The sequence below is a fragment of the Chrysochloris asiatica genome, unplaced genomic scaffold (assembly GCF_000296735.1).
Source record: "Chrysochloris asiatica unplaced genomic scaffold, ChrAsi1.0 scaffold00234, whole genome shotgun sequence".
In the NCBI taxonomy this organism is placed as follows: domain Eukaryota; kingdom Metazoa; phylum Chordata; class Mammalia; order Afrosoricida; family Chrysochloridae; genus Chrysochloris; species Chrysochloris asiatica.
In genome coordinates, this window is record NW_006408752.1 from 1,933,946 (window position 1) to 1,942,509 (window position 8,564).

Here is an 8,564-nt window from a genome sequence, read left to right on the forward strand (position 1 = left end):
TCAGAAACCCTATACAGGGTCACTATGGGTTGGAACTGACTTGACAAAACAACAATTGACCTTGATAGCTATCCTACACAAAATGGGGATACTATCCTATGCAAAATGTTGACCCTCTTTGCATAGTGTGAGGATTTAAGGTGACAATATATGCAAAGGGCTGAGCCCAGAGTAAGCCTTCAGTCCATGGCAGTTTTCTTTCTTCCTTTCACTATCTAACTCAAAACACGGCCCTATCTCAAGCTGCTTGTTTTAGCTCTGTAAGGACATGTGCCTGTATTGGTGCCTAAGTACTATCCTACAGCAGTCAGTACACATGCTGACATGAATAGCATCCATGACCCCTAAACTGGGATTGAGTTAGGAGTTTCTCGATCTTATTAATAAGAAATCTGGATATCAAAGAACAGCTATATGAGTTGTGCATGTGTATGTACGTGTGTGGTTTCCTCTTACACATAATGCGTAAATGTTACAGAATTTAAAACATATAAATCTGGGGTTAAGTATTTGGAGTCAGCATTTACAAGTGGTACTAGGTCAGTTCAATCTAGATTAATGACATTTATTGAGCACCATTCTGTTGTGTTGGGTGCTAAGTCACATGTTGAGGAGACAGAGATGAGTATGACTGGATGCTTGCCGTTGAGGAGTTCACAGTCTTTTCCAAGAGATAGATAACAGGAAAAAAATCACAAGAAGGTTCCGTGCAAAGGGCAGTAAGGAACTCTGGTAGTGTAGTGGTTACGAGTCAGGGTGCTAATTTCATGGTCAGTAGTTCGAAACAGCTAGTGGGAGAAAGATGAGGCTTTCTGCTCCCATAAAGATTTACACCCTTGGAAACCCTATACAGGGTTGCCATGATTGGGACTGACACCGTGGCACATAATTATCCACCACCAAAGGGCAATTAAAACTCAGGAGTGTGCCATTCTGCTTGGGGAAGTCAGGGAAGGTCACGGAGTAAAAGTGACATCTGAGTCGGGTCTGGAAAGGAAAAATCTCAAGAGTGAATAGTAGTGAAAAATAAATGAACAAAGCTCTTTAAGAACCTTTGTTGCTATGGTTTTAAGCACTGACCTAAATCGTCATTATGAGCTTCTAGAAGAAACATGGCCACATGGTGTTGAATTGGATTTAAAATATTACATAAACCATTATATATAGAAACACATATGGAAACAATCTGAAAATATTTCTCCTCAAATATAGTATAATTTGCTTTTATGAATTTGCTATTTCTAGATGAATAAATGAAACATCTTTAAGTCTTTGGAGGCCCAGAAGAAATTATATTGCCATCACAAGTCAAAATAATTTTCATTGTTAATTCACTTATTCAGTCAATCAGTCAGCAAACATTTAGTTAGAAATTTCCATTTCTCAAGCATTGAGGAAGGGCCTTTCAGAGGCTACAAAGCTGTGTAAGACTTTGTCCCTACCCTCAGAAATCTTCAAAAACGTGAAAGTCATAAAACAAATACTTGTATTGATTTCCTAAGGCAGCTGTAACAAAGTAAAAGAAACAGGTGACTTATTAAGAATGCACATGTATTGTCTTACAGTCTGTAGGCTACAAGTCTGAGCTCTGAGTGTCAGCAGGGCAATGTTTCCTATGAAGGCTTAAAGAGGAAGACGGTTTCTTTCTTGTCTCCCCAGAAGTTCCTTGGCTTGTAGCTGTAGCATAATTCTCATTCTGTCTCTGTCATCACATAACCATCGGTGGGTTTCTATGTCTCTTGTTCTCTTGTACAAGGATAGCACTCACATTGGGTTAGACCCACCAGACACTATCATGATGTTAACAAGTTTCAACAGAGCTTCCAGACTAAGACGGGCTAGTAAGGAAGATCTGGAGATCAACTTCTGAAAGAAGAAAACCCAATGGATCACAATGGTCTGATCTTCAGCTGGTCAAAGGAGGGGATGGCACAGGGCTGGACAATGTTTCATTCCATTGTGCATTGGGTCACCATGACTCTACCATACGTAACACCACCACTAATATGATCTCACATTAACTTAACTGACAACATCTTCAAAGACCTATTTCCAATCTAGGTCACATTCAAGGTCACAGGGGTTAGGACTTTACCATATATTTTGGGGGGACACAGTTCAATCAGCAACAACACCCAGACAAATAATTCTAATACAGTGGGTACTAGACTAGGAATAAAATGCTACAAAGAAACTAAGCTACTTTCTGGTTGATGTAATTACAGAAAAAGCTCCACAATCCGTCTTGGAGAAACCATTTTGACTAGATTTTTAGGGTGACAAGGGATTGTGAAAGCAGGGTGAGAAGTATTTCAGGCAGAGGGAAGTTTGTGAATAAAAGGGATGGTAGCCCCAACCAGCGCTGCCCACCTAGTGCTTCTCCCCAGCTCAAGGCCTGGCCGGCCCCCTTCGTCCTTGTCTCTTGGTGCCAAAACATTGTCAGCATGTTGGACAAACTGCCCTACAAAGTCGGGGACATCAGCCTGGCTGCTTGGGTCAGAAGGCTCTGAACAGTGCAGAGAATCAGATGTCAGGCCTGATGTGCATGCGGGAGATGTACTCAGCCTCCAAGCCTCTAAAGGATGCCTGCATTGCTGGATGTCTGCATATAGCTGTGGAGACAGCTGTCTGTATTAAGATCCTTGTTGCTCTTGGTGCTGACGTGCAATGGTCCAATTGCAATATCGTCTCCACTCAGGACCATGCAACAGCTGCCATTGCCAAGGCTGGCATTCCAGTGTGTGTCTAGAAGGGTGAAGCAGATAAGGTGCACTGAGCAAATCCTATAGTTCCAGGAGGGGTCCCTGAACATGATTCTGGATGACAGTGGTGACCTCATCAACCTTATTCACACCAAGTACCCACAGCTCCTGTTGGTCATCCAAGGCATTTCCAAGGAGACCACAACTGGGGTTCACAACCTATATAAGATGAAGACAAATGGGATACTGAAGGTGACTACCATCAACGTCAAGGATTCCATGACTAAAAGCAAGTTTGACAAATTGTATGGTTGCCAGGAGTCCCTCAGAAATGGTATCAAGCGGGCCACAGATGCAATGATTGTGGGAAAGGTGGCAGTTGTGGCAGGCTGTGGTGACATGGGAAAGAGCTGTACCCAGGCCCTGACAGGTTTCTGGGCTCACATTATCATCACCGAGATTGATCCCATCAACACATTATAGGTTACCATGGAGAGCTATGAAGTGACCACCATGGATGAGGCCTGTCAGGAGGGCAACATCTTTGTTACAACAACAGGCTGTGCTGCGATCATCCTTGGCAGGCACTTTGAGCAGATGAAGGATGATGCCATCGTGTGTAACACTGGATACTTTGATGCAGAGATTTATGTCAAGTGGCTCAATGAGAATGCTATGGAGAAAGGGAATATAAATTCCCAGGTGGGCCAATACCTGTTGAAGAACGGGCACTGCATCATTCTGCTGGCTGAAGGCCAGTGAATAACCCTGTACTGCACCATGGGCCACCCCAGCTTCGTGATGAGCAACTCCTTCACAAACTAGCTTGTCCAAGAAGCTGGATGAGGTGGTGGCTGAAGCCCACCTGGGAAAGCTGAATGTGAAACTGACCAAACTAACTGGGAAGCAGGCCCTCGGATGACACCTTCAAGCCTGATCACTACCGTTATTGAAAGCCTGGCCTACATCTGGCCTTCCAACTGGAATCCCTGTCCAGTCCCCAATTCTTCCAGTGCCCGCAGCCCCCGACACACACACACACACAGACACACACACACACAAGAACAGAACAAAGGGCACTAACTTTGAGATTGGTTTGTCGTTCCCCTTTCCCTCTCAGTTGATTCCCTGGGATTGGCCATTCAGCCTTTGGCCCCTGTTACATCCTTCATACTTACAGATGTAGCAAGGGGCATTGAGAAACCCTCCCTCCCATAGACTTAGTCATGATGGAGGTGTGAGGGAGCCTCCACAGGGAACCATGAGCTCAGGGGTCTTGGAACTGCTCGTTCAGTCTTTATGCTGGAAGGTGGTGGTGGTGGTCAAAGCCAAAGCACTTTATATTTAGGTTCTCACCTGGTCTTGGGGAATTTACCAGTGTGTATGGCTGGTCCTCAGTCCATGACAGATGAGAAGAAGCACTCACAGGGCAGGGCGGAGCTAGTAAAGTCTGAATGCTCCTAAGAGCCTGCCTTAGTGTTGGACATTCTGTTAAACCTTGAAACAGTTAGGTTGGTATTTTTTTGTCCCTATTTTACAGGGGTTAGAATAGATTCGTTAAGGGACAGCCAAGGGAGAGCAAGAGAACTGACAACCAGAAAAACATGAAATCAGGGATAGTGTGCCATCATTCTGCAACACGTTGCTCCTATTACAACCCGAGGTAAAAAAATTATTTGGTTTATAACACACTAAAAGAGAGCCCGAAGGTGGGTTAATAAAATCTCTGTTGCCTAAAAAAAAATAAAGGAATGAGAAACCAGAGGGCCCTTGGAAAAGGCTTTTTGTCTTTTTCAGGGGTAAGACTTGAAGAAAGGGCTGGCATAGGTAGATTTCAACCTTGAAGCAAAGTTTGTTCTTGATTTCACTGGCTATGATTTCTTGGCATTTGAAATGCCAAGCATTTGTCAGTTGGTTCCTTGTTTGTTTTAGTTGGCATTTCAGAACAGGTCTTTGTCTTGGCATAATTTTGTTTAACCTACTGGATAAGTTAAAAAAAAAAAAAAAAGTCTGTGTAATGTAGTAAAATGTCAATGTGGTTCTCAAGAGCATTAAATGCCACAGATTAAAAGTAAACCCATTTCTTCAGGAGTTGTGAATCCACATCTGAAGGCTGAAAGGGGTGGGTTTTGCATCAGAGTTGCTACATGAAGCAGATGAAAGGTTATTTACACAGGTGTGGACATGGTTAATGGAAACTAGCAAAGGATGATGCAGTCATATCTCTGGTTAATAAGAGCTGGGAAGGTGTTACCACCAGTAGGCCTGATGGGCAGAAGAGGGAGCAGCCATTGGAACTGGGAAAGAGCTATGCGTTTCCATGGAGAATGGCAATCACTGTCCAAGCTCTTGCCTTTTGATCCTGTGCTGAGCCAGAAGGCAGGAGGCCCATTGATGACCCCGCAGACCAGCTTCCTGGGGCAGAGATTGTGCAGGGAACAGAAGGATGGAGAGCTGATCTCGAGGAGCAGGCACCATTCTGCACAATCTCCAAGTTCTCTAGTGTTAATATTTCTATGATTCTAAAACATAGAAATTATATTGATCCTCCATTTAATGCATTAAACCTAGTGGAATGACAAAACTGATCAATCTCCTCATTAGAGTTCCATCCACCTAATTTGCATTGTTCCATCCAATCATTTGGTGGGAGTTACAGACACCATGAGTAGAAGAGCCATATGAAGTAACTTACTGCACTAAACTATGCCATTCTCAAAACATTTTGTACCAAATATCTACAGACAAAAAAAGTACGGCAGAGCCATCTGACTTCTTCTAACTTCACAAGTGGGAAGGAGAATCACCATCAACTTCAACTGCCCAAGGGTGATGCCCAAAGGTGAAGGTCAGGCTACGTTTTTACCCTTCAACTTTTTTACCAGTTCTGGTACCAACCATACCTCCCATGGCACTCTCTACTTCCCTACTGGGTTCAATAATTTATTGCAATCATTATACAAAGCTCACAGACCATCCTCATATTTATAGGGTTTATTAGGCAAGTAACAGGTAACAATGTAGGTTCAGGGATGCTCAGGATGTAATTCTTTGATCATGACAGCCCCTTCTCAGCCCTGCCTCAGGCAGGTCTCTCTCTGACCCTTGAGTCCTCAGCCTGGCCTCTGTCCTGCTCAGGAAAGTGTTATAAAGCTCTTTTAGCAATGCCAGTAAGTGCCCAGAGGCACCCCAAATCTCCCAGGAAACCTTGGCCTGAAGGTACTCAACTTTTTCGTTCCATGGGCTGGGAAGTCCACCATTGCCATCTCCTGCCAGTCTCCTGTTTCTCTTATCACCAGTTGTCAGTTGCTGCTCTTCTCTGTCTCTGGTGTCACATCCCTTTCTCTTTCTCTTGGACCTAGGAGGTTCTCAGCACAGAGATTCTACATCTAAAGGATGTGCTTTGCTCCCAACTCTTTTTTTTTGGTGGTAGTAACATCTGCATTTCCACCTCTGGGATGGTTCATGTTAAGCCTAGTGGAATGACAAAACTGACCAATCTCCTCATTAGAGTTCTATCCACCTTATTTGCATTGTTCCAACCAATCATTTCCTGAGAGTTACAGAAACCATGAGTTGAAGAGCCATATTAAGTAATTCATTACACTACAGTACGCCATTCTCAAAATTTATACAAATAACAGAAACACAGGGAATCAAGTGTATGTATGCATGTGTGGCACTGTGGGTTAATGTGCTGAATGGCAAAGTTGGGTTGAACCACAAGGTTGGTGGTTCAAGCTCACCAGCTGCTTCTTGGAAACCCTATACAGGGTCTCTGTGGGTCGGAACTGACTCGAAGGCACTTAACAACAACATGTAAAAATGGATGGGAAAGAAGTTTATAGCCTGGGAATACAAGTTTGGTGAGCACAGGGCCTGGGCTAGATTCATACACCTTTGAATTCTCAGGACCTAGCACTCTGCTTGAAACTTAGTAACCAGTTGCTGTGTAGTTAGTTCCAACTCATGGTGACAGCATGTGTGTCAGAGTAAAACTGTGCTCCAAAGGGTTTTAAATGACTGTTTATTTCAGAAGTGATCTCTAGGTCTTTCTTCTAAGGTGTCTCTGGGTAGACTTGAATCTCCAATCTTTTACTTAGCAGCCAAGTGTATTAACTACGTGCACTACCTCCCGCCCCCACTCCCACACACACATAGCGAACATTTGTCTGAATAACCTGATAAATGAAACATCAAGAGTACCAAGCAATACAAAATATGCGCTGGGAGTCTTCAGACAAGAGAACCCAAAATTGGGTATAGCAACCAAATTCTTGGATCTAGGAGAAGTAGATGATGGCAGTGTTTGCTTTTCTGTTTCTGTTAATGTTTAGGCCAATGTTTCTAGCAGCTCCCAGGGAACATGAGCTGTTTTGTGGGGTACAGACCACGGATGTTCTTCCCTCAGTATTTTCCAAACATTTATAATCCTGACAGCCAACTTCAATTAATTTATTCATTCAGTTACCATGTATTTACTTTGTGCCTGGGAACCCCAAAATAAGTGTAAATACATGGTAACTGAATGACAGGGTAGAAGTTACAAACAGGAAATGTGGACAAATATTAGACCATTAGGAGGAAATTGCAATAGATTGGACCTAGGATGGGAGAGGGGCAATGCAGATTTCTGAGGGTACAATAGGACACTTCACACAATCCTGGGGTGTCAGAGAAGGTAAGGTGAGTCCTGAAGGACTTTTCCACCTATGTGGTATCACTGCTTACCTCCACCTCTCACACATGCACTCAGGAAGGAAGGAAGAAAGGAAACAGATTTTAATGCAAATTCCTGGCTGAGGTTACACTTTAATTCAGATGCAGTCACACCAAACTCTGTCAGTAAATGTGTAGTAGGGACAATCCTTGCTCCCTCCTTGGTAAAGCAGAGGACTGAGAGGTCAAGAGGGTACACAGTGGGTATCAAGATTGGAGAGAATATAGAAGAGGACAGGAAAAACAGCTGGGAACCTGCTGACAAACTTCTTGCTTACAGAATGTTTCCAGGGTCAGTACTGCTTGTCTACAACTCATTACAAAGAAATGGAAATTCTGTGAAGAGGTTTGTTTGCTCAACTCCAAGCAAGTGGACTGATGATACCTGGTCTCAAGAGCATTATTGTTGACCTAGGTGATCCATATTAGTTAACATGGCTCTAGCTGATTTTTAAAGATGGTTGCTGATTTTAAAAATTTGTTTAAAAATCTACTTCATTCCTAGAAATTTTGTTAATCAGAACATTTTAAAAGAATTTAACTTGAGCATTATGATCAGAACGGACTCGGTGGCACCTAACTACCACCACCACCGGCACAAAAGCATAGAAAGGAAAAAGAACCAATGTGCTGGATAAAATCTGTAGGGCAAAGAATTCCTAATTTATTCATGTTGCCCTCTTCAGAAAAAAAAAAGAAAAGAAAAGAAACATACTAGAGTTGTGAGAATTTGATTAAAATTCTTAGCTAAATTTGGGAAAAAGAAGTGCTATTTTAAATTATGCTTCTTTCTCCAACCCCCTCATTTTTTAAAGGAAGGAAAAGCCCTTTCAGTACTAGAACAGGTTGTTAAGTGTGTGGATGTGGAGACATGGAGGAATATATTGCAGTTTCTATAAGCACATTATTGCTTCTATAAAGGAGACCAAAATCAGAGGGTTGATGTCAAGTCAATTCTGACCCATAGTGAGCCCATGGGTGTCAGAGTAGACCTGTGCTCAACAAGGCTTTCAATAGCTGATTTCTTGAAAGTAGATTGCCTGGTCTTTCTTCCAAGGTACTTCTGGGTGGACTCAGACCTCCACCTAGGGAATCCTCTATCAAGTTCCATTTTCAACCTTTAATATGTTGGAGCTTTGATAA

The 8,564-nt window shown here is 42.9% G+C and overlaps 1 pseudogene; it reads left to right on the plus strand.

Moving 5' to 3' along the window:
- Positions 1-2,444: 2,444 nt before the first annotated feature.
- On the plus strand, positions 2,445-3,527 carry LOC102823155 (annotated as a pseudogene).
- The last annotated feature ends 5,037 nt before the right edge of the window (positions 3,528-8,564 follow it).